General features: G+C 40.3%; 1 protein-coding gene and 1 pseudogene across 1 annotated transcript in view; both read right to left on the bottom strand.

Annotated features, from left to right (window-relative positions):
• MAP3K13 (mitogen-activated protein kinase kinase kinase 13) overlaps window positions 1-27995 on the bottom strand; it is a 218861-nt gene that overhangs the window by 90154 nt on the left and 100712 nt on the right. The gene's annotated exons all lie outside the window — the stretch shown is intronic.
• On the bottom strand, window positions 9-27813 carry LOC102844426 (annotated as a pseudogene).

Below are 27995 nucleotides of genomic sequence, written 5' to 3'. Positions count from 1 at the left end.
ACAGTAAATTACACAGGTTTGTAGTCCAATTTAGACTCTAGCTTCTTAGAATCAGCCACTTTTCTGATTGCTTTCATGAAGTCTTCTTGTACTACAAAATCATGATCAGCACGGATTGCAAACATACCTGCTTCAGCGCAGACATTTCTTAGGTCTGCTCCATTGAAGCCATCTGAAAGGTTCACAATTGCGTCATAATCTATTTCACCATGCTTCGTAATGGGACCTGCATGGATTTTCAATATATCTAATCTTGCTTGTTCATTTGGCAAATCAATATGTACTTTTTCCATCTAATCTTCCTGGGTGAAGCAGAGCAGGATCCGGCGTATCAGGTCTGTTTGTAGCCATGATCATTTTAACTCTATGCAGAGTATCAAATCTATCCATTTGATTGAGTAACTCCATTAAGTTTCTCTGAATCTCTCTATCAGCTGAAGTACCCTCAGAAAAACGACGACCACCAATAGCATCTATTTCATCCATAAAAATGATGCACGGCTGATGGTCCCTGGCATAATTAAACATTTCTCTGATCAAACGAGCACTTTCACCAATATACTTATCTACAATAGAACTAGATACAACCTTTAAAAAACTGCAGTCCAGCTGGCTAGCAACAGCTCTGGCCAAGAGTGTTTTTCCTGTACCTGGTGGTCCATATGATAAACAGCCTTTTGGAGGTATTATTCCTACACGCTGGAACAACTCTGGGTTTGTAAGAGGCAGTTCTATCACCTCTCTTAATTCCTGGATCTGTTCTGATAGCCCTCCAATCCCAGAATAAGAAACATTTCCAGGGTCCTCATGAGACATATTGTAAACCAGTGGATCCACTTCTCTTGGCGAATATCTCATGATAGTTAGCGTAGTCATAGCCAAAGCAGCCCTTGTTCCTGGCTTTTGTTTACTTTTGTCAAGCTGTCGGCGACACCCCACAACATATCTTGGCCCATTTGTAGCTTTAACAATAAATTTTTCTTCAGTTAATTGCTTAAGTACTTCCCTACAATCTGGCCAACACTTTGTAGGGTCTTCAGATCATTTTCAGACTTTTCATACTGCTTGGTAAGTTCTTTTAATTGTTCCCTTAATTCCTTGAGACAGCCATTGATCTCCTTGTGCTCCAGCAGTTTTTTGCGGTAATCCTGGCAAGTGTTTTCTTGCCTCTTATGCACCTAATATACACTAAGTGTTTTTGTTTCTACAACTAAAAAGGCATTAAGGAAGGCTAGCCTATGCGGTTAGAAGCCTAAAGCTGCTGCTGGGCCTTCTTTCTAAAGTCTTTGCTATTTCAACTCTTGTCACCACACTATCTCCAACGCACCTCCTACTCTAGTCTGTTCACAGTCCTCAAGACCTTCCCAGAGGGTCAGCTTCTCCCACCACAGGCAATTAGTACTCTGCCCTTTCCTTCACCTCCACTCCTTCACAAAGCAGGCAGTAACTGTGAAGCAACCCTACGTGCAGTCCTCCCAGAAGGTGGGCAGAGGCCCAACGGCCTTTCTGAGCCCCCTGGCATATGGGCAGGCTCGACTCCAGTCTCCATACTGCCACTGACGGCCTGGGACCAAAGCCTGACAGAAACGGGCGGGGGGAGAGGAAGAGGGAAATCCTGGATCCAGTCCATTCCACAGCCAGAAAAATGTGTTTTTCATTTTTTTTTTGGCCAAATACCTTTTTTAAGAGATGCTGTGCAGATTGGTAACTTCTTCCCTACCCCAATGCCTCTCATGCCCACTCCCAAAAAATAAAAAAGAACATGTTTTACCCCCAAAACAATAGCAGTGTTCAACAGGACAACAAACAAATGCTGGAGAGGTTGTGGAGAGACTGGAACCCTTTTTCACTGCTGGTGGGAGTGTAAAATGGGGCAACCACTATGGAAGCTGCTATGTCACTGTCTCAAAAAAGCTGGAAATAGAAATACCATTTGACCCAGCAATTCCACTACTGGGAATATACCATAGAGACACTAGAGCCACCATTCAAACAGATGTATGCACACCTGTGTTTATTGCTGTATTATTTGCAATAGCAAAGAGATGGAAGCAACCCAAGTGTCCACTAACAAATAAATGGAAAGAAATGCTATGATACATTCACACACTAGAATATTACACAGCATTGAGAAACAATGAACTTACAGAGCATTATACAATGTGAGGGAGCCTGGTGCTTGAAATATCTCAGTCACAAAAGGACAGATACTGTGTAACACCGCTGTTATAAAATAGGACAGACAAGGTGGGAGTGGGGTGGAAAGAGTACCTAGATAACAAATACTGTAGAACAGATGAGGAGAAGATCTATCTCAAAGAAATATATGATTAGGCATTATTCATATGACAACAATCTGGAATAAGGGATGCACTGCAGGGTGGGCTAGGGGAGGGAGAGGAAGACAGGAAAGAATATTTGCATCAAAAATTAAAAAAGGAAGGAAAAAAATATAAATTTGTTCTTTAAAAGTTAATTGGGGGAGGGCAAAGGGAGGAGGAGTACGGAGGAAAATGTGTAACAATCAATGAATGAAAATCCAACTTTTCTGTAAACTTCCATTAAAATTACAAAAAGGTTATAGAAAAATTTAAAAATGCTTTTAAAACAAAATGAAATGTTTAACTTAAAACAGGGAGGTTTTGGTAAAGCTTTAACCAGACTTTTGGACATAAACAAAAGGAAAGATTTAGAATTTCCTCATGCAATCGAAGTCAGTTTACTATTTGTTGTTGTTAGGTGCTATTGAGTCAATTACGACTCAGTGATCCTATGAATCAATGATCTGAACCTTGCCCTATCCTGCGCCACCAACTCGATACCCGATATGATGGAGCCCGTTGTTAAGTAACTGTGCCAATCCATTTTCTAATGGATTTTTAAATGTCTTCCTATAATGTAACACAGGAAGGACTTGGGTGCATCTGATTCAGGCCATGGTATTTTCAGTCACTTGCTATGCATCTGACAGCTGGACAGTGAATAAGGATGACAGAAGAAGAACTGATGCCTTTGAGCTGTGGTGTTGGAGAGAAATGACAATCCCATGGACTGCAAAAGCATAAATAATGAAATCTTGGAGAAAGTGCAGCCAGAGTGTTCCTTAGAGGCAAAGATGATGAAGCTTTGCCTCACATACTTCAGGCATATTGCTATGAGTGGGACATCATGCTTGGAAAGGCAGAGGGTCGGTGAAAGAGAAGAAGACTCTTAACCAGGTAGAGTGGCAGACACACTGGCTGCTGCAGGGCACTCTACTGTGTTAAAGATGATGAGGTTGACACAGGATAGGACAGGGTTCAGATCTGTTATTCAGAGGGTCACTATGGGTCAGCTTGATTCTACAGCAGCTAACAATAACGTAACATAAATATCTGCTGTATAAAATAAACTATACATTAAAACATTGATATACAGAGCTATAACATTTAATACTAGTCACCACTTATAGCCTCGGTAATTTTGCAGTTTGGTGGTTTGGGGAAATGATACCAGGAGTCAAGAGTCCCAGCTGTGCTATAAATTAGTTGTTTCACCTAGGGCAGGGCACTCAACCTCTCTGGGTCTCAGTTTAATCAGTAGTAAACCAAGTATTTGGACTAGAATGATCTCTAAGGTCCTCTCAGTAACTAAAACAACATCTATCCTGTGAATAGAAAGCAACTAGAACAACAATAGAAGAGAATAGATATCTCAAAACCACCAAGCCCCTTATCAATGTAAGGCACATCTATCAAGAGACTCTTGCTTTGAAATGTCCATGGATTGAGATATTGTGGTACATTCACATAGTGGAATCCTATGCACACTCAAGAACAACAATTTCATAACACACTATATAACAGGGGAGTCTACAGAGCATTATGCTGAGTGAAATAACTCATTCTCATGAGGATAAATACTTCATAAGACCATTACTGTAAAAATCAGAATAATAACTGATCAAGATGTGTATAAACATGCAAAAGGGGAAAAGGAAAGAGAGAAGGGGCTGGAAAAGAGGGACTCACTAGTATGGCAGAGGTTAGTGGGTGGATGGGGAGGTGACAGAATAGGAAAGGTACAGTGGGGACTTGAAAAGACAAGGGGATAGTAGGCATAGATCAGCAGTAATTAATTATATAAAATACAACGTGTACAAATGATTGTATGAACCAGAATGTACATGAAATAAACACAATGTAAATGAAAGACTGTCTAAAACAATGGATATGCATGAGACACAAAGTATATGAATAATTGTATGCAAACCATTTAAAAAATTAGAAGAGAGAAAATAAAATACTAAAGAGCAAGATTTTTTCAAAAACACCCACAAAACAAATCCACAGACTCTTGCTTTGATCATGGGGCTTAATTAAGTCAAGTGACCTCTCAATTGTAAGATTCTCTCATTCTATAGATTCATTCTGGAGGCCATAAAACAACTGGCAAATGAAATGACTTTCACAATAAAGGGACCAGGGGAGGGGCACACTCAGCCTTCTAGTTACAGCAAATGTTTACTGTTCAGCTAGCAGAGCAATGGCAGGTATTGCAATTCACTATGTAGCTCACGAGGTCTGTTTGTCTTGGGCCAGGTTGCTGGGTGGTGTCAGTCTGCAAACACTCTCCAGCCATGGAAAAGATGGAATGCCTCCAGTCACTCCTGACTGAACACACAGGGTTTCAGCACACAAAGCTCTCTGATTGCAAGTCAGGAAAATGAAGGGCCAAGGCCCGCAATCAACCTCATTTGTTTGGGGGCACACAGACGCTCCCTGCTGTGAGCGTGTGCCAGCGGCTAGATGGAGCGAGATTACGCTGAGTGGCAAACAGTAACAGCAATCACTTACATGATCTCTTACTCATACACAATCAATTATCTTGCATTTGCATATTGAGTTAAGTTTCCAAAGTCATTTCATATACTCACAACAATCATGTGAGGTGGGCAGGGGAGGTGATTACTGACTCTCCTCTGAGGAAAATGAAGGCTGAATGAAGTTTAGTAACATTCACTTTCCTCAACAATGGGCTAATCAAATCTTATCATATCACTTTCAACAGCTAGAAATGCTTTTGTTGCAAGAGGTCAACAAGAGATCCAGCAGGATAAGCATCTATCTGCTTATTTCGAGGTGTGTGTGTGTGTGTGTGTGTGTGTGTGTGTGTGTGTATTCAGAGAATGGCAGACAAAGAAAACATTGATATGGAATTTCAGGAAACATACTTTAAAAACTTTAACTTGAATTGTAACAGTGTTCTTAAAACCTGAGTTAGAAATATGTTGAATTAGAAGGACTTATCACTTTATAAAGGAATAAACCCTGGTGGCCTGTTAAAACACTCAGCTGAGAACCAAAAGGTGAGTGGTTCGGACCCACCAGCCACTCTGTCTGGCAGTCTGCTCCCATCAAGACTTGCAACTCTGAAATCCTCTGGGGTAGTTCAACTTTATCCTATAGGGTTGTTTGCTATGAACTGGAATAAACTTAAATAATAATGGGTTTGATTTTTTGGGTTTGGTTGCACCTGAGAAAAAGGGACAAAAAAAAAGCCTATGACAGACTCAATTTAGATTGTAATCTAGCAATACGATTCTGGGAAAATGTAATAGTAAAGTTTAGTATACCAGCAAGAAAAAATGAATAGTACACTGGAAAAAGAGAAAAGCAAAGTATCTTAAATAGGTGACAAATGTATCAAGTAACAGAGATCCTGCTACAGAAATTATACTGGAGGGGGAAAAAAATCTAAATTTAGACTGACAAAGAATTAAGCAAAGGAGTGATGTGCTAAATATAACCCACATTCAAAAGAAGATATTGGCATAAAGTAAGCCTGCAAAAAGCTTTATGCTTTAGAGGGAAAAGAGGCTTGCAGCTGTTAAGGTACCTAACTTTACACATTTTACATGCCTTATCTTTAATCTTTATGTTTCATGATCATCACTTTATAGATGAGAAAGCTGTGACTCAGGTTAAATGAAGTTGTCCAGGGTTATATTTATCAGGGCCATTGGATTTCAAAGTCTAGCTCTTTCCACCTTTACTTGGGAAAGATTAGATTTCATTTATTTAGATCTATTTAGGTATGGAAAATATGAGAAACTAAGATTTTTTTTTCTAATAATATATAGGCTGAAAATTCTGAGGTATTGTAGTTTAAATCATCTATCCTGGTGATCGGAGCCCGAACTAGACTTATACTGGAATTCTCATTTAACCAGCTCTGTTGTGGTGGTGCTCTGACTGACTGAACTAACTCACAGCTGACCCTCAATACACTCTTCTTTCATTCTGTATGTTTATGAAACAGAATTGCTCGATGTTATGACAGGCATCTCAGATTTTGTTTACATTAAATCCTTTTTGTTAAGCAACACTGTTGTTAAATGCTGTTGAGTCGACATGGACTCACTGTGTCCTGTGAACAACAGCTTGGGACCGTGCCCTATTCTGCATTGTCATGACGCCCACCATGCTCAAGTCCATGGCTTCAGTCACTGGGCGTCAGTCCAGCTCAATGAGAGTCTTCCTCTCTTTCACTGACCCTCTACCTTTCCAAGTAGGATGGCTTTTGCCAGGGACAGGACCCTCCTGACAACATGCCTACACCATGTGAGATGAAGCTTAAGCAAAATTATCTGCTGTTACCTTACTCGGCATCATTCATTTAGCTTTTTACTCTAAGCAAGCAAGCACCTAAGACAACTGTCCAGAGGAAGGAGGAAACAGGATAAAGGAATAGTTCTCAAATAAAAGGACACTGTTTCCTATGGGCCAAAAATTTCTAGGAATAATATTTCCAAAAAAATTACACAGCCGGCGGGTCCCATCTTATTTCACATTCTTCTTTTCCTTTGTTACTGCCTTTCCTGGGATGTACTGTATTCTGCCTCAACCCCAAATATGTATTGAAGTCTAGATCCCAAGACTTGTAGACAGATTCTGTTTAAGAATAGACTGGTATGTGTTATGTTAACGAGTTCCTATCAGCGCAGGGTGTGTTCTGGGTTTTTTTTTAAGTTTTATTTTATATTGGTTTGCTTAAAAAGTTTGTATACATTGTGTTCACCATATTCTTCACTCACATTGTACTTCACACAGTCACTCCAATGTATTACATTTTATAAAATCAATCACCATTGGACTTTGCCCATTATTACCACATCTTTTCAGGTCCCTGTCAGATCTTTCCCACTTCTTTCACCGCGTCCCTCCAAACTGTGCAACCCTGTGGTTTCACCTCTAACCAGCCTCTGCTCCCACCCCGCCCCACCTTGGGTCTCCATACATGTTTTCCTAGTTATCCTTCTATGCTCTTCACTCTCTGTAGGGTGTGCTTTAAATATAGTCACTTGAGATACAGAAAGTAGAGTTTAGACACAAAGTTGAGTAAGTGGTAAGAAGCTATGCTGCAATCACAAAGACATGTAGTTCGAAACTACCAGCTGCTCTGTGGAAGAAGGATGGAGTCAATCTCCTCCCATGCAGTTTACTGCCTCTGAAAACCTGCTGGAGGGTCAATTATGGACAGTTCTGACTCAAGAGCACACAAAAAAATAGAGTAAGAAAGTGGGAAAAGCTAGAAGCCACATGGAGATGGCTAAGAAAGCAAGAAAGGCCTGGGCTAGAAAGCTGAGACAAGGAATCCCCCTAGAGACAAAAAAAAAAAAAAGTAGTTAACCTTTTAGAGAAAGTCAGCGTCCTGAAATCAGCAGGCACAAGCCTCTTGAACTGTGAGGAGGAAGAAAGCTTCTGCTCTTTAAAGCTACTCACTCATTTGTGGTAATTCTGTTATAGCAGCACTGAGAAATGAAGACATTGCCCAAGCAGTAAACCCATCTGGCTCACAGCCTCAGCCATCGATTTCTCTGTTTATCCTCTTCTCTCACCCCCACACCTTCCCGCTCCAAAGACTTCCTCTTGCAGCTTCCTGTTCCTTCAGCATCAGCTCAGCTCAGTGCTCCCTCAACCTCGTGAATGAAGCATCATGCTTGACTTTTCTTTTTCTTTCCCCTGCTCACTGTCATGCCGTCCAATTTATCATGAAAATTCTGTGACTGTCTTCTCATTAGCATGGATTTGGAAAGACAATGAAATGAGAGAAAAGTACTACTAGGTATTCAGACTAAAGAACCATATGATTTTATCTGAGCTTTTTGTGATGTTGAGATAGTTGGTGATGTTTTCTAGAATTGGCTTTGGCCCATGGACAAGTCTGTGTAAAATGAACATAAAACGCTGCCTGGCTCTACATCACCCTAGCAAGTGCAGGCACTGCCATCTCCCAACCGAGGGACTCACCTTCCAGGTCTGTATTGGACAATGATCTGTTGCAATCCATGAGGTTTTCACAGGGAAATTATTGAAAGTAAATTGCCATGCCTTTCTTCCACGTGTGCCTGGACATTCCACTAAAACCTATCCACGCTGGTGACTCTGCTGGTAGTTTAAATACTGGTAACAAAGCTATCGGCATCATAGCAACATAGTATGACAAACTGCAAAAGGGCAGTTGTTGAAATATTTAAAATTCTCTAAATTATAGGGGATGATTCACAAAGATACAAATTAATTGTGTCTGGAGGGATACAAGTGATTATTGCTTAGTAAATGTTGACTGGCTTCATACCCAAAGTCCTGGGGAGCAATGATATCATTTTAAAGATTAAGGTGCATCTGATTTAAGCCATAGTCTTTCCAACTACTTGCTATGGATCTGAGAGCTGAGTAATGACTAAAAATGACAAGACAAGAATCAATGCATTTGAATTGTGATAGTGGAGAAGAGTACTGAATATCCCATGGCTTGCCAAAAGAACAAAGAGATATGTCTTGGGAAAAGCACAACCAGAGTGTTTCTTGAAGGCAATGATGGTGAAGCTTTATCTCACATATTTTAAACATGTTGTTAGGAGAGGTTATTCCTAGGAAAAGGACATCATGCTTGGAAAGGGGAAGGGTCAGTGAATAAGAGAAGGACCCCCAATGAGATGGACTGATACAGCATCTGCAGCAATGGACTCTACTGTGTCACAGATGATAAGGACAGGACAGAGTTCAGATCTATTGTTCACAGGATTGCTATGAGTTGCATTCAACTCAACCGCACTTAACAACTGCCTATATATATGTATAAATCCTTTTCTTCTCCTGTTAACATTGTATTGGTTTTCTTATTAAATGTTGTTGTGTACCTTCACGTTAAATCTCTGCCTCATAGATGACCGTCCATTAGGTTTTCAGAGGCAGTAAATCACATGGGAGGAGACTGCCCACCTTTCTCCTGTGGAGTAGCTGGTGGATTCAAACCAAAAAGTCCTTGGGCTGGCAGCATAGCTCCTTACCACTAGGCCACCAGAACTGCCCTCTTGCTAATTAAAGAATTTTTTTAAAAAATATTTGCCATCTGCTCATTTATGTGTGTGAATCATTAATTTACCCTTTAGAAAAATAATTTAACATTCTGTTCCTTGATTTTTTGTACTTCTTTTCACCCCAACAACCCTTTCTAAGATAGGCCATCATTATCTTTGCTCAGACTGTTAGCACAGTCCCATAGCTGCATCATGTCCCTAGTCGATCGTCCTTCACTCTCTTCCAGAGGTATTCAGAGTTGTTGGTTTCTTTCCTAGCATGCAATTATGAGCCCACTACTCAAGTTCTTAAAATCTCTTGCTCTTAGAATAAGGCCACCTCTCTTGATGTAGTTTGCTTCTCCATTGCTGTCAACTTGATTCCGACTCACAGCAGCTTTCTAGGACAGGGGAGAAGTTCCAGACAAGGCTACTGAATCTATAAATCCTTGCAGAGGCCGACTGCCTGATGCTTCTGCCACGGAGCCACTGACTGGCTCCAACCCAGCCTCTGCTCTGCCGCTGAGCGCGTAAGCCCCTGTGCCACCAGGGCTCCTTTGGCGTTTGATATTGCTCTTGATTCACCAGGTTAATTTCTGCTTCTGGGACTTAATGTCCTCTTCTTTACCTCTAGACTTGAGTCCTTACTGCTCTCCATGCAACACTTTCCTACGCTTCTCTTCATCCAATCCTTGCGGGGTTTTAGGACTCAGCTCCTTCATCACATTGTTTGGGGCGCCTTCCTGGATCCCTAGGGTCTGGCTAGGCATTCCACTTCGGTAGCCTGCACTTTTTACCCCTTTAATACACCGTTTCCAAATAACAGCAAGAGCACAATGCATGACATTGCTCTTTAACACTCTCCCTTGCTATGCTGTAAACTCTAAGGACAAGCAACATGGCAAGGGTACACACCACTGAATCCTCAGTGCCTAGAAGTCTCCAGTGTACAGCAGTCATTCAGGAACACAGTCTCAGAACTGAGTTTGCCATATGATCCCAGGAAAATGAATTAAAATCAATCTCTTTGTAAACTTTCACTAAAATCACAATTTAAAAGAAAAGAAAACAAAACCCCAACCCTCCCAACCATTCTTAAAAAAAAAAAATCTCCCCACCCCACCCCCAGCCGTACAAAGTCCTTTTCCCACGCGAGAGCACATAGTACACTCAGGTAGGATGTAACACTCCTGTTTGTAGCCTGCAAACTGTGATCAGTTCCACAAAATAATCGTTCCCAGGAGAAATAAAAGAAGTTTTTATTTTACCATTTCCAGGAGAGGGAATGGGAGTACAAAAGACATGAACGAGAGAGAAAGGAAAGCCAGAATCAGGCCTGAAAAATGGTTACAGTACAGAGATTAAAAAAAAATACAAAACCCAACCAACATGGAACTCCTTTTCTAGTCACCCATTAACTATTAGGAATTTTAGAATAAATCTTGAAAACAATAACTTTTTGATAAGGCACAGAATCAATATATCCTCGGTCGACATTCCTATATCTTTAAATTCCATAGTAGTTGACTTTTTATCCTTTTAACTGAAGACTCTTTAGGCTCTGGCTTTTGATCATTTATTTTTTTCCTCAATTTTAGTTTGAGTTAAAGTTACAAAATAATTTTGCTCTATAACGCTGATTTCTATGCCCACAATGAAATCACCACTGCTCACTTCTGCCTGTACTTCTGATTTCTGTTAATCTTCCACATCACAGTGTATCTTCCCTTTCTGTAGTGATATTGTGCTGATCACCCCGTTATCACTTACTGCCTTTCTCTTTGCTGTGGTTTAACCTAAAGTAACAAAATCCTACCATCAGTCTTGAAGTGGTAAACGCTCCCATGTGGCAACCATTTGGGAAGAACCTTGAGCAGATTGCGGGGAGAAGGGGGTGTATATGAGGTGGAGGACGGTTGAAGCAGGGCCAGAAAGGAAAAAGAGGAATGTAAAGTGATTAGAAGTGCTGGATAGAGCGGAAAGCTGAAAACGCTTGCAAAAATAAAACTCCTGCTCAGTATTGAGTAACAATGAAGAGTTCTCACAAGGTCATCTATAAGAAGCCCTTTGTTCTATCGTCTTCAAGAAAAATGGCTTCTCTATAAAATCTTACCCAGTTCCCACCCTGGGTTTGCTGTACAATGGCATAGAAATGAGTGTGAACCCTGGGACTGAACTGAATACTGAAAATGAATACTGTTTCCCATTTGAGTTCTCCTTCATGCTTTGATTTCATCTGGAAATTAGAGGTAGTAACAGCATCCACCTCACAGACCTGTTGTGAGTTTTAAATGTATAAAGCTCTTCAGAGACTGGCACCAAGTAAGCACACTGTGAATGTCTTACTCCTTCCTCACACGCACATGATTGCAATGGGCCTCTTGTAGTTCAGGAATTCCTGTAAATCTCTAAGACATTTGAGGGGGGACCTATGAGGTAAGAGGGAACCCTGGTGATACCATAGTGAAAGCATTTTGACTATTAACGGTTCAAATTGGTCAGCTGTTCAAAGCCCCCAGCTGCTCTGTGAGAGAAAAGATGTGGGAGTCAGCTTCCTCAAAGATCAGTCTTGGAAACTAAGGGGCAGACATGCTCTGTCTTATAGGGTTGCACTGGGCAAATCGACTGCCAGTTTGCAATTACCTCTTTTCATAACACTACTTGTCTCACGAAAATTTTTGGAGGCTTGGGAAACACAGTTCTTTTTCTTTAAAACGTTATTTATTTATTTTAATGTTTAATGACTACATTATTTAAAATTAATCTTTTAACATTTTCTCACTTTTCCTTTCTAACATAATCAACATAGAAGATATAACTGATAAACAAAAGCTCTTTGGGATCTTCAGTGATTCTTTTTGGTCCCGAAACCAAAAAGTTTAAGAAGCCTGTCTTATTAGATTTGCTTATATGTTCATATCTCTGAGTAGATTGTGTGTTCTTGAAGACAGGAATCCCATTTTACTCTCTTTTCCCTTTCTTCCTTGACTCTAACTTACCCACATGCCTTTTACATGGCAAATACCTCATGAAATCTAAGGAGGGATGAAAGAAAGAAACTAATGTGTATTGTTGTTGCTGGCTGCCTTTGAACCGAGTATGACTCATAGTGACCCTATGAACAAAAGGCCTGAAGCCTTTCTATAACTATCGACATTTATCAACGTTCATAGAGTTTCTGGAAGCATGTTGTTTAGGAAGTGGATGTCACTCCTGCTTCCAAAAATGTGTATTAGTAACGGTCATTTATTCAAGGCTTAACATACACCAAGGTGACATATTCAGCTTGTGCTCAACAACTATATAAAGGTTGGGATTTGGAAGCACTCAGCACCACTACAGAAGAAAGGGCTGGAGGCCTGCTTATCTAAAGACTATGGTCAAGAAACTTCCATGGAAGAGTTGAACCGGTAGCACACACAGTTGCCAGCAATCGAGATGGACTTGGTGGTCATTTTCACCACAGTCCATGCATTCTACTCCGTTTTTATGTACTCCATCTCTCATTTAACCCTTACTTGACCCTACAGGCCAGGTTTTGTAGAGGTCAGTTAAGTTAGCCCAGGCTGCAGTATCAATTGGAGAGCAAGAGAATCCATCAATGAGATGAATTGACACCACAGCCAAAACAACAAAGTCAACGTAAGATCATGAAGTCACAGATCTGAGCAACAACTCATTCTCTTACACACAAAGTTTGCCATGAGCCTCTACCAACACAACAGCAACTAAGAAAAAATAATTCAAGACTTAGTTGGTCAACAGAGGCCAATACGGGCAGGTCAACTTGAGAAACAGAAAGGGGAAAACTGGATTTTTTCACTGTTATTTAAGTATATTGAATAAGATAATCTACCACTTTAATATTAGAAAAATTCTCGCATAAACTATATTTTGCGAATGATATCCCCAAAGAAGAGAACTGAAGAGCATGTTTAGCAAAACAATAACAAAGGAATTTTTAAAACAAAACTTTGTTTCTTGTGATGAAAAAGAACAAGAATTTACCATGGAAGGGTAAACCCGGAAGAAAGGTCCCAAAAGCCTACATTCCTGGTTTGTGGAAGCTCTTTGGTTACCTGGAGCTGGAAGAAGCTTCTCTTTAGAGGACAGAAGACTCAAGACTGTATTTTCCTTGTGCTCAGCCTTCACGTCCAACTCACAGTCAGCTCAAATGCATAACTCTTCTACTCTTTACTTAATGATGTGGTTAAGTTAGGTTCCAAAAGCAAGAGCTGTTACACACAAATTGATGCAATGCAAAATTGGTGGGTGATCACATCAGATCACAAAATGGAGGATGATGACATCATTACTTAACTGCCAAATTACATCATTATATATCTGCCAAAACACTGAGAAGCATGGCCTTACCATCACGGTCCATGGACCTCTCACCTCATACCCCAGCTTTTTCCCACTGCCAAAGGCATATTGCTAAGATGGAAAATAGTTGTATAGAAGATTCTCTTACTATTGTTGTGAATGCAAAACATGAGATAACAAAATAGCTGTTAATCGAGGAGTGGTGTGTATGTATTTCAGGTCACATTACTCGAGAGCTTTAAAACCTTACTCTTGGAGTCCCTTCCTTCCCCTGATTCTCTGTCCCTTCACGGGATATGAACCGCACAGTTCTCTTTATCATCCTTCTTTACTTTCTAGATGTGGCTCAAGGCTTTTAGAACAGCTATTTGTTTTTTCAAAACCATTCCAAGGCCTTTTAAATACTAAGCAAGAGAAAGACAAAGGCTAGATAGGTAAAACAAATGGTGATGAAAGCTGTTCAGCTCAAGCAAAAATACTCTAAAGCTTGAGATTTCGTTAAAAGCAAGCCATATTATCCACAGAGAGTATCTCCTGTGCAAAGGAAAGCAGGCAACACAAAGTGTTTCAAGGCATTATGGCAGAAGTCCTACTTGGTGAAAAGATACCATTACAGAAGATATAAATGATTAGACATTTGTTGTTCTTCCTTCAAAAAATCTCATTACTTCAGTTTCCTAGACTCTAAGAATATACAACTAGATTCTTTTCAATCATTAAAACAAGGAGCAGAAAACAAACGTTCACTTATTCTTGATTAGACAAACAGATGGAAGAAGTTCTGCCCAGATATGGCCTGGAAAAGGAGGGCAGGAGATAAGGGGGGGGTGGGGGAGAACCTGGCAAAGTAGTAAAATTTCGAATTGGCTCTTGAGCTCTGGCAGCTGCAGTATCAGGTGGGTATTTCCCAAGAGTTTCTAAGCTTAACAGAGATTTAAAGCGCAATCATCATTTAGATCTGGAAAGAGTGCAGGAAAATAGCCAAAAGTATGTCCTACCTGTTTCTGAATTTCTACTTGTATGTGAATTTGTTATGTGAGGGGAAATAATTGGTGAGTAATTAGCAAAATGTTTAATCTGACTTTAATCAAGAGATCCTCTTCCCTTGGGGGGGGAACCCCAATTGTGGCTCTGTAGTTTAGCGCACTTTATCTGCTCTTCTCAATTATCGATGGTCTACCTGCAGATAGCCTGACGAGTCCCACTAACGGCAAGTCAACCTTTTACTAGCAATGCAGGCAAGAGCCCAGAAGGAGTAAGAATTCTCAGTGGGCATATTTTGCAAATTGAGCCCTCTTTAATAGTTGCAATTGTGACAGCTCCCTTTATGACTTTGTAACAGAGTCTGGATCCACTCCCTTCAGCTTAAGGCAGAAACCACAGTCCTGGCTGCCACCTGCCCCGCCAGCTCCCCTGTTCTCTCCTCATTGTTTGCTCCCATCTTTCTCCAACTCTTCTCTTTATTTCCTCAGCTATTAATTGTTTAACTTATTATTTCCTTTCTCAGGAATTTTTCTCTAAAAATAAAATTATCTATTTTCATTCAATTGTCTTCTTAGAACTGTTCTAGTAATTCTATTATTCCCAACCCAGGAATTCACCAAATTGCTACCACCTGCCAGTGGGAAGTCCTACTTTTTTTTTTTTTTCCTTAAAATTTTTAAACAATTAAGCATTCACAGGGTTCCCCTGTAATTTACAATGACCTTCTGCAAGATGCTTTTATCACATTGCCATGTATATTACTGCTATTGGATATGAAAACTGCCAGGTCCAGACAGTCAATTTCTCTGTTTAATGACTACAGAAATTTAAAAACAAAAAAGGGCCCAGAAAATGTCCTGAATGATGAAATAAGCGCAACAAAAAGCATCTGGGTTTCTTTAATTTTAAAAAAAAATTTTCTTTGACAAAACTTGCAAATTCATCATCAGTCCATCAACCAACATGTACTTGGAGAATTCTGAACAGAACAATTTTCCAAAGCTAGCAAATATCAAACAAGAAAATAAAATATTAGTGGGTATTTTTAGTGGGTCCTCCTCTCTTCCCATCCAATCCCTTAGTTGGCTACATAGTAAAATTTGCAAAAGCCAGACATTGTGTAAGACTTTTCCTATCTAAGAAGGAAAACTCAAATTTTTCCACTACAATGAGTGATCAAAAAGTAGTAAGACGACATGCATGTTTATTGTTGAATTATTCACAATGGCAAATAGGTGGAAACACCTCAAGTGACCATCAACAACAACAAAAAAAATGGATGGAAAAAGGATGGTATATTCACACAATGGAATACTATGCAGCACTGAAAACTAATAAACTGATAAAACATTACACAGTAAGGGTGACCATGGAGAATATTATGCTGCGTGAAATGACTCAGTCTCAAAAGGACAAATACTGCATAACACCACTGTTATGAAGCAGGACTGACATTGATGGTTAGGAGGAAAATAGAAAAAGAATGGATAGATAATTAACACTATTGGAACAGATGAGGGAGAGAACTGCTGAAAAGGAATATATGATTAGACATTATATGTAAAACAATGGTCCAGAATAAGAGGTACATTGCAAAGAGGACTGGGGAGGGGAGAGAGGGTAAGGGCGCAAACTGTGCAACAATGAATTTATATATATTTTTTTAAAGACAGTGAACTAGGAGAAGGGAAGGGAAGAGTAGGGAGGGAAACGTTCAACAATGAATGAATGAAAACAACTTCTCTGTAAACTTTTGTTAAAATCACAATTAAAAAATTTAAAACAAAATATAAATTCCTGTGTAGGAATTGTGAAGAGCCCACAGAGATTGCAGTTAGGGGGATTGAAACTTGTGGAAACATATTCTGGAATCTAAAAGATTGTGTAAGCTATTCAATTTTACAATTTAGTCTGTAATTTCCCAGACCAGAGATGACACTTATATTTCAGTTCCTATATGTGTTCTGATGAACAAGTTCATGATTTCCAGAAACTAAAAAAGAAAATCTCTAAAGAATTGTTACAGATTAACTGACCATCCACTTCCGAAATATAACAGGACTTCAAAAAATACTGTTAAGACAGCAGAGCACACTTAGAACAGACTAACAGATTTGGCAACTAAGGCTGAGCCCTTAAATTTGGAAACACAAAGGAGGACAAACAGTTGTAAGACTGGTACATGGAATGTGAGAAGCGTGAATGCAGGAAAACTAGACATTGTAAACAAAGAAATGGAATGCATAAATATCGACATATTAGGTATTAGCAAAATGAGATGGACAGGCCTCAGACATTTTGAGTTAGACAATCATATGATCTTCTATGCTGGAGATGAGAAGATGAAAAAAAAATGAGGTTGCTTTCATAGTTAAAAAGCCCATTTCTAGACCCATCTTGAAATACAATGTTATGAGTGACAGGAAAATATCCATACACATACAAGAAAGATGTGTTAATACCACTATCATTCAAATTTATGCGCCAACAACCAGAGCCAGAAAGGAGGAAATAGATGATTTCTTTCAACTGTTGCAGTCCAAAATTGATCAAACATGTAACTAAGATGCATTAATAATAATGGATGACTGGACTGATTAATAGGAAAATAAAATACAAGCCCCCTTTAAAAGTGAGGGGTAGCAAGACTGTCCCCTGCCAAAGGAAAACTTGCAAGACCCAGAAAAACAAGGCAGTCCCACTGAGTTCCACCTCTGACAGGTTTCACTGCACTGCATACGATTTTAGTGAGGTCTCATGTTCTCGTTTCATCCTTTCATCGAGCTTGAGACTGAAATGATAATATAAAGTAGGAAGGGTCAAGATGATGAGTGTTGCTCTTAAAAGATCTAATGAAAATCAAAGTGAGGAAAAGGGTGAAAACCACCATCTAGCAGGTTTTTGGATTATGGGTGGCAGCATCCCCCACTAGCCCAGACTTCCAAAGTGCTACTCTAATTGATGCAAACTCTCTTGACAACACAGAACGATGGCCAAACAACGAGAACAGCATGCCTAAAGGTAGCAAGCTCAGATCTGACCAGATCTTGATCCTGTTAATAAGGAAGGCCCTGGGCAAATATGAAAGTCATATGATCTTTCCAGGGCTTGACCAGGAGTTATACTGCCAAACCCAAAGGCACATGATTCAAATCCACCGGCTGCTCAGAAGGAGAAAGATGGGAAATTTCCTCCTGTGCAAATCTGCTCGATGGTCTCCAATGAGTCAGTTTCAAGTTGACAGCACATAACAACAACTGGGGCTAACCTACATATTTCCACCTGAAACATTTTTTTGTTTGTTCATTTTTTTTAAAAATTTTATTTATTTTTTTTTTGTGTGTGTGTACCATCAAATCAGATCTGACTGGTATAGGAGGAGATTGTCCCTCCTTCTACGGCAGAGCACCCAGTGGAGTCAAACTGTACACCTCTGGGATTGCAGCGCAGCTTCTTGCCACTAGGCCACCAGAGCTCACACATCTGAAACATTTCTAACTCCACTTTCTTTCCCTCAGCAGCTGTCATATCTTATAGGGGTTAAATATCTATGAAAATATGGTAAAATCCAAGAAAGTTACAACTATGTAAATAAGAAACCGGCCAGAGAAGCAAAACTCAAATATTTTATACTAGAAAGAATGATAGAAAAGCCTGTCACAGGTGGAATGGCTGGGAGGTCTGGGGGGAAAAGTAGTACCACCCAGTTCTGGCTCTCACAGGCTCACACACTGTGAAAGAATGGAATTACAGGACATTTTAACCAACTGACCTTAGAATTGTCACTTGATGCAGGTAATTAACAATGGATTCCAAGAATTCTGCAATGTTAGGGCTAGGCAGCTATGAGATGGTTTTGTACAATTTCTTTATTTTTTATGTTATAACTAAAACAGAGGAAAAAAACATTTAAAAGCTGAGTAGGTATTACCAAGACCATAACTGACTTAGTCCAATTCAGTTTCTTTTAGTTTTACTGAGCCTTATAGCAAGTAAAGAAACAAGATAATTTAATCTATTTTACATAAATAATATCTGATACAGAGAAGGCAGGCGGGTAAGTATATGGCTGTATAAGGGGATGGTGCGGCACAAATGGTTAAATACCAAACTACTTGCCAAAAGATTTGTGGTATGAAGCCACCCAGAGGCACCTTGGTATGGTACAAAAGTCTGTGAATCTCTTTCCAAGTGGTCACAGCACTGAGAATGCTGTGAAGCACAGTTTACACACACTGGGTCACAAGCTGCAAAAGACTAAGCTGGAACTAACAACAATATCCCAAAGGAGCCCTTCATCCTCTCTTCAAGGTGATGTGTGTGAAGCTCCTGTTAAAGTATAAAGAGCAAAAAAAATGTGTTTCCATTACTTGCCAACAATGGTGGTACACTATCCCAATTCAACAGAACTCATCCCCACCATTACCAAGGGCTCACTTTAAAATACCGTGATTGTAGGAGTAATATGGAAGGATGTCACACACACATACAGACAGAGAATGAGAGAGAGAGAATTGAGAGTTGAGCTGAGAGCAATGCTATCCTAATAGCACTTACAAATATAATGTGAAAAGATTCCCTGCCCTAGAATAGACAAACTACTAATAAAAAAGGTTTATGGAGTGTCTATGGGCCAAACGATGGGTATAAGATGGTGAATGAAACACATAAAATATCAGTACTAAAAACACATTGAATTTGCTGATATAGACTAATCTATGTCTTGGCACTGCCTGACTTACTAACCACAGGCCTATTCATCTGATGGTGCCTTAACCTTCTTGAAGAATCTCTGCCTGCTTATCAACTATACATTAACTACATCAGTCCTTTGTGGACTTTAATCTGCCCTCAGCATTCTCCATTTTCCTCCTACCTTTATGTTTCCCCTTAACATACTCTACACTACCCTGTGCTCTTGGTACTGGATACACAGTATTGTTTAAAATAGACCAAAATATTTACCCTCTTGTGGGGTATTTTTTTCTGAATGAGTGGAGACAGTAGATAAATAACGTAGTGGAAAGAATGTTACTTCCTAGGCCCCTGAAGGTTGTACAATGGGTAAGGAATGATAGAAGAAAAACTGATGCTTTTCAGTTGTGGTACTGGAGAAGAGTACTGAGTATTCCATGAACTGTCAAAAGGGCAAAGCTCTTTAGAGGCAAGGATGGTGAAATTGTGGTCATGTTGTCAGGAAGAGTCAGTCTTTGGAAAGGGTATCATACTTGGAAAGATAAAGAGTCAGTGAGAGAGGAAGACTCTCAACAAGATGGACCGACACAGTAACTGTAACAATGTGCTTGAGTCCGTGGGAGATCTGGTGCAAGACAGGGAAAGGCTCAGATCTGCTGTTCATAGGGTTGTGATGAGCTGTAGGGTAAAAATGGCACTTAACATATGTTACCATATGCATATGTCTCCTCATATGTAAAGTGAGGGTAACATTAACTTGCATCATTACAATTCTATTTTAAATGAAACAATGTACATGAGAGGTCTGAGCACATCTATAACAGGCTTATACCTCATTGCTGTCCAAGGAAGCTTTATGAAAGCAGACTCCTATCTTCTCCTGTGCAAGGCCTGGGGGGAAAGCAAATGGTTGGGTTGACAGACAAGCACTTTAACCACTGTGCTCCCAGGGCTCCCTCTATACAACAACAACAAAAAACCACATCACTGCCATTAAGTAGGATTCTGACTGATGGCAATCCTCAACTGGGTTTCTGAGGCTGTACATCCTAACAAGAACAGATAACCATCTTTTCCCCATAGAGCAGCTGATAGATTCAAACCACTTTCCTTGCAAGCGAGGGAACCTGGTGGTTTAGTGGTCAGGAATTAAGCTGTCAACCCAAAGGCCTGTGGTTTGGATCCACCAGCTGCCCAGTGGGAGAAATATGATCAGACTTTTCCCATGTGATTCACTACTTAGGAAAACTCGTTGAAGGCTCAGCTATGAGTCTGCTCTGACTTGATGGTATATAACAAAGACAACAACAATCATTTCTTTAGCAGGCCAACACATAACTCACTGCATCACCAGGTATTCTAAATTGTTGTTGTGTACCATCATGTCAGAACCAATCCATAACTGACCCTCCAGTGGTTTTTCAGAGGCAGTAATTGCATGGGAGGAGATTGCCCATCTGTGGGTTTAAACTGTGGGCCTTCAGGATTGCACCACAGATTCTTACCACTGTTATCACTAGAGCTCCCTACAGTTATATTTAAAAATATCAGACTCACCATTGCTAAATCACTTTTTACTTGTAGAGATCCTCCACTCTGTTTCCAAGGCTGTGAACCTTTATGGAGGAAATGCCTGTTCTCTCCCATAGAGTGGCTGGTGGATTTGAACCACTAACTGACACATCATGTTCAATGTGGCCAGGGCTCCTACAGGCATCTATGTGCCATCAAGTTAGAACAGACTCATAGCTGAGCCTCTAGTAATTTTTTTCAGAGGCTGTAAACTGCACAGAAGGAGACTGTTCATTTTTCTCCTGTGGAGCAGTTGGGAGATTTGAACCACATGCTTTTGGAATGGCAGCAGAGTCTCATACCACTAGGCCACCAGAGTTGCCTATAGGCATTTGTTACTGTTGTTGTGTGTCGTGGAGCCAGAACTGACCCATCGCTGACCTCCAGTGGGTTTTCAGAGGCAGTTAATTGCATGGGAGGAGATTGCCCATCCTTCTACTGTGAAGCAGGTGGCAAATTTGACCAAATGCTTTTGAGATTGCAACACAGCTTCTTATCACTAAACCACCAGATTTCTCTAAATGTTGTTGTTGATTGCCTTCAAGTTGAGCATGACTCATAGTGACCCTATGAACAAAAGACCTGAAGTCCCTCTACAACTATCGACATTTATCAAAGTTCATAGTTTCCAGAGGCAAGTTGTTGACGAAGTGGACGCCACTCCTGCTTCCAAACCTGTCATAGAATGTTATTGGTTGAGTCGCCTGTGATGTATAACGATCCTATGTACAGCAGCTCTGAGCCGTTCCCTGTCTTTAGCCAGTCTCACTAATTCTGACACACCAACCCCCCCATCACCCCAGTTATTGTATCAATCCATCTCATCTGGGATCTCCCTCTCCTGCTCTGTCTATCCACCCTTCTGAGCATGATGTTCTTCTCCAAGGACCAATCTCTCCTGGCCACGTGCCAAAAGTATGTGAGGCAGAGCTTCAAAATCCTAGCCTCCAAGGAGAGACTTGGTTTCACCCTCTCCAAGTCAGACCTATTTGATTTCTTGGCAGTCCATGGTATGTTCAAGACTCTTCTCCAGCATCACAACTTGAAGGCGTCTATTCTTCTTCTGTCATCCTTAGTCATTGTCCAACATTCTGAATCCTAACAAGTAATTGAGAAGACCATGGCCTGGATTAAGTGCATCTTTGTATCTAAACTGACATCTCTTCAGCACTCTGGAGAGGTCTATGACAGCAGATTTTCCCAATGCAATTCATCTTCTGATTTCCTGACTGCTGGTAGTAAGAGTATTGACTGTGGATCTGAGCAAGCTAACAACCTCAATCTCTTCTTTGTCTATTATGGTGCTACCAATTGGCCCAGTGGTGAGAACCTTTGTCTTCTTGATGTTGAGCTTCAATCCATATTGAAGACTATAGTCCTTGATGTTTTGCAGCAAGTGCTTCAGGTCTTCTTCAGTTTCAGCAAGCAAGGTTGTGTCATCTGCATATCGTAGGCAGTTAATGAGTCTCCCTCCAATCTTGATGCCACACACTCCTCCTCAGAAAGCCCTGCTTTCCAAATAATCTGTTCTGCACACAGATTGAAAAGGCATGGGGAGAGGATGCATCCCTAACGCACTCCTTTCCTGATTTTGAACCATGCAGTGTTTCCGTGAAGGTGTTTAACAAATCTCACCTAAATGAGTGCCTCACCTCATTTTAATATATTTTATCAACCTCCAATGATATACTCACTCTTTGCAGATGACTAACTCCTATTTGGACAGATCTGGTGCCCTAGTAGTAAGGAGCTGTGTTGCTAACTCAAAGATAGGCAGTTCAACTCCACAAGCAGCTGCATGAAAGAAAAATGGGCAGTCTCCTCCCATGCAATTTACTGCCTCAGAAAACTCACTGGAGGGTCAGCTATGAGTCTGTTTTGACTCAACAGCACAGAACAATTCTTAATTAATGCAGAAAAATTCTTGTTTTCTGGTATATATCTTCATTTTTCTCTCTTCCCTCCTTTTCTTCTCAGAATTATCTCACTATACCCATCCTCTCTCTTGATTCAGAAGAGATTCTCTTCTTCTAAGACTGACCTTCTATCAGCACAAATAGTTTTAAAAGACTACTTAGAATAATTTGGAGAGCTTTTAAAAAAATGCCGTGATCTGGGTCCCACCACAGATCAACTAAATGCCTATCCCTGGAGGCAGGCACACGGCAGCAGTGTTTTATTTTGTTTTCCATTCTCGGGGTCAGGTTCCAAGAACTTCGATGAATAGATGTTTCAACTAACAGTGCTGGAACAACTGGGTATCCACATTCAAAAAAACATAGTTCAATTTCTTCCTTATATATTATAGACAGAAAAGTAACTTAAAATGGACTACAGACATAAATGGAAGCATTAATACTTCAAAATCCTTAAAAGTACATCACAGAAGTAGAGTTTTCTGACCTTGGATTTGGCAATGGTCTCTTAGAACACCAAAAGTGTAAGCAGTAAGAGAAAAAAAAAATAAACTGCACTTAAAGTAAAACATTTCTGTGTTGCAAAAGATGTCATAAAGAAAGTGAAAATGCAAAACACAAAATAGAATAATATATTTACTGATCACATATCTGATGAAGAACTTATATCCAGGATATATAAAGAAGCTGAATATACCTTGACATTGAAAAGATAAATAATCTAATTTTAAAATGGGCAACAGACTTGAATAGATGTTTCTGCACAGAAGAGATATCCATGTAAAGATGCTCCAGATTACTGTCTAGTGAAGCTGTAAAACCGAATCCACAGCTGTCAAACAATTATGATGCACAGTGATCCTATGGGGCAGAGCAGAACCGTCCCACAGGATCCTAAGGCTGCAATCTTGATAGAAGTAGGCTGCTTCATCTTCCTCCAGTGGAGTGGCCCATGGGTTTGGCCTATGATCTTTAGGTTAGTAGTCCAATGTCTAACCTACTGCACCACCAGGGTGCCTTCACTGGCCATTAAAAGCGAGAAGAACAAAACCAACCAGCCCACCACCATCAAGCCAATTCCAACTTATAGTGACCCTGTTGGACACAGTAGAACGGCCCATAGTTTTTCTAACACTGTAAATCATTAAGGAAACAAACTGTCTCCTTCTCCTATGGAGGGTCTGGGAGGTTTGAACACCCAGCTTTTCCATGTACAGCTGAGTGCTTTAACCATTGTAGCACTGAGACTCCGTAGAGCACAACTCTTAGCCAAAAGGCTAACAAAAGGCCTGAAGCCCCTCTACAACTATCGACAGCTGTCAAGCAATTCTGACACACAGCAATCCTGTGGGGCAGAGCAGAACCGTCCCACAGGATTCCTAAGGCTGTAATCTTGATATCGACATTCATTAGCCATTCGGGAAATGTAAACCAAAACCATCATGAAATACCAGTTCTCTCTCACCAGGATGATCCTACTTTTAAAAAGACATAATAACAAGTGCTGGTGAAGATACGGAGAAATTAGAACCCTTATACACTGGAAATGTAAAATGATGCAGCAACTTTGGAAAATAGTCTAGCATTTCCTCAGAATGTTAAACAGGAATTTTATATGATGCACTGCTTCTACTCCTGGGTAGACTCCTCTTTGTTGTTGTTAGGTTCTGCTGAGTTGGAACCGACTCATAGTTGACCCTTTGGGAGGTTTTGGGATTTGAACTACATGCCTTTGAGTTGGCAGCACAATTCCACAAACCCTCTAACCCACAGAGCTCCCTATATACACCCCTAGGAGAAATTATAATCTACATCCACATGAAACTTTGTACATGAATATTCATAACAGTATTATCCATATCAGCCAAAATTTGGAAACACTCCAAATGTACATCAACTGATGAAATGGATATAACAGAATATTACTTAGCAACAAAAAAAGGAGTAAACTGACATACACTACAGCACAGACAAACCTTAAAAATATTATGCTCTGCCAAAGAAGCTAGTAACAGTGACTATAAAACATATTCTTGTGGCGAGCTCTGGTGGCCTAGTGGCAAGAAGCTGCAACTGCAAGTTCAGAGGTGCACAGTTCAAATCCACCAGATGCTCTGCTCGAGAAGGAGGCACAATGTCCTCCTATACCAGTCTGATTTGACGGTACACACAAAAAATAATGAAATTTTTAAAAAAGAGAAAAAAAAACCATATTCTTTTACTTATGTGAAAAGCCCAGAATAGGTCACTCTACATAGAGAGACTTCCAATAACATGGATTGACACAGTGACAACACACAGCAGAGATTGTGCGATGGCACAGCAGTGAGCAAGGTTCAGATCTGCTGTTTATTAAGATCTCGATGAATTGTAGTTGACTCAACAGCGCCCAACAACAAAAAAATATAAAGAAAAATGGAGCGGTGATAGTCTAGTTGTGTAAAGAGTTGTGCTGTCAACCCAAAGGCAGATGGTTCAAATCCTCTCCCAGCAGCTCTGTGGGAGAACAATGGGCACTCTCCTCCTATGCAATTTATAATCTCTGAAAACTCAGCTATGAGTTGATTTCAACTTGATAGCATGAATGAATGAATGAATGGGACCTAGTGGTGAAGGGTAGGCTTAAAGAGATGGTGAAAAGGGAGGAGAGACTATTAATGGGCATGTGAAGTTACTTTAAGAGGTGATAAAAACTTTAGCACTGATTACGGTGATTATGTGCATACACTGAATAGTGACAAAGAAAAGTTTCCCCAGGTAATTCTTATGCTAACGTCTATTTTCAGAGAACAGTTTCTGAATCATGATCTTATATGTGTGTGATAATTTACCTTTTAGATTGCTCTGGGGGGCAGGAGGCATGGCATTACCTAAATCTCTGTCTTTAGATCCTTATAAAAACTGAAATAGCGTGAATATATCTTCTGCATTTGGGTTTCTGAATCTATTTTTCTTTACTAAGGATCCGAGAGCTCTTAGAGAACATTCTTAATTTTTAAAACAATTGCCAGATTCAGGCTGCCATCTGGCAGAACTGGTCATCTTGGCTATCTTGAGTCCTTAGAGTTCCCCAAGCAATTAACTCAGCTGCCGCACACAGTGGGAGGGCAGGTAGACAGCAAACCCAACTGACCGGTTCTGCCAATCACAGTCCTGTTGCTCCCAGAGGCAGAGAGCAGCGGCTGTGGCCTCTGGCCCTCTGGAGCCATTCTTTTGACAGTTCCCCAGGACACAGCTCTGGTTTGACTGACTTTGTTTACTAAATAAATGAATTCCTACTTCTGGAGTAGCTTCAATTTTTAAACAGAAAGCCATCTATTGACAGTCACTGATACACAGGATTTTATTGTTTGATATTAAACAATTAAGAGTTATTGTGGGTTTTCTTTCCCCCTACAAGTACCCTATACATGAAAATAAACATTATCTAGAATCCAGCCACAGAGAGAGGCTAGAGGTTGGTTCTGCATCCCCTCTGTGTCTTGAAAGGCGTAGTTTTACTTTGATAAATCCAAAGCCCCCTCAAAAAATGTACACGAGATAGAGTCTGATGAATATTTCATAAGTTCAATTACGTAAATCCATTTTAAAAATACCCTGTGCGAATGCACAGTCTTTTGCTAGGAGATTTCAATTACTGTAAATAACTTTAAATGGCTACTTCCAACAAAGTTTGCGATGTCCAAGAAAAATGAAAATGCTGAGGGGTTATATCAAGATGTTTCTATCTAATCCAGAGGATGGGGTGTAAAATGTTACTTCACTTGTTCAACCTACCAAAGAAAAAAAAAAAACAGCAAAATCGGAAACCACAGTCATCCGAAAGTCAGACAAAGGTCTGATTTAAAACGAGGCAGAGGTCTCCCATCTCCTATAATGTCAATGAGATTCTTCAAAGGCACTCAAATAGAAGTAAATAAAGATAAAGGGGAGCAGAGTGAGAGGCAACACCAGTGTGAGAGACAAAAGAACAATCGAAGTCCCCAAGCATGTTAACTTTGAAATGAAACAGCTGAAGGTTGGAAGACTGGCTAATATGAATAACTCAGAGGACAGCGTGTGAGGCATAATTTCAAAGCCTTGCTTTAGAAGGCTTCTAAACATTATAACAAGAAAATCTCAAAACAGAGTATTGATTACTAAAGATAAACGTGACAAGATTGGGTGATTAGCAGTTTGCAATAAGGCACTTTGCTTTCTCTGGGACTGGAAGAAACCAAGTGCATGCTTCCGGCCAGAGTGCAGACAGTTCAAAGGGAGACAGACAGAAAATGCTATTAGATTTGGGTTGAGGAGCTGCCCCAGGGCAGAGCATGTCACAATGTCACATTCTTTTAGTACTTGACTGTTAACAACTTTCACCAGAACAAATCAGCGCCTTAGAAAACAAATCCAATCACAAATACTAACTTTTTGTTATAACTATGAGCAAGCAATCACACCAACTTAGCACACCGTAAACATATTAGAACTTACCCATCCTTCTCAAACACAGCGAACATAAACTAATCCCGATGATGTTTACTTTATAAAAAATACATGCACTTCTGCGCAACATAGTTGTGAAATGTAGTGAGGAATCACTTCTTAGTTTTCACTAGAGGACATTAAAAACAATTAGAATCTTAAATTCCCCTTTAGCTTCGGGTACAGTTTTCCAAGACAATGTAAGTTAAGTGTACACAGTGACATAGAGATGAGCTACAAATGTATAAATTCTCTATTCTGGCTCACATCATAAAAGCTTGAGGGGAAAAGATTAAACAAGGGATCGTCTCCCCCAGATTGCAATCTGAGGCTATCAACTGTTAAACAATTAGGAAACAAAGGCCAGGTGAGGGGTGAGGCGCAGAGAGCGGACGCAGAAAGGGAGACATCGCTCGCTCGGCAGGCTGGAACCTGCACTCTCTAGCTGGCTGGCTTCCGCAGCACCTTTCCAGCGATCGGGGGCTTCTCCTCGGATTCCAGCCACATCATCTCTCCGAGAACTGAATCCCCTTTAAGGAAAGCCCGGCCAGCATCCGGAGGTAACGTGCGGAACCGTAAATGAAAAATGTCCACGTTAAGCAGGCAGACAAGCCGAGGGAAACCAGCTGTCAGTTTCAGAGGCTCCGAGCTATAACGGGGTTTCGGGTTTCCTCTGCCTCTGTCTGTCTTGT

The sequence above is a fragment of the Elephantulus edwardii genome, unplaced genomic scaffold (assembly GCF_000299155.1).
Source record: "Elephantulus edwardii isolate Elephantulus edwardi_28Jun2011 unplaced genomic scaffold, EleEdw1.0 scaffold00031, whole genome shotgun sequence".
Lineage (NCBI taxonomy): Eukaryota > Metazoa > Chordata > Mammalia > Macroscelidea > Macroscelididae > Elephantulus > Elephantulus edwardii.
Note: the sequence above shows the minus strand (reverse complement) of the source record. Positions and strands in the feature narration are given on the sequence as shown.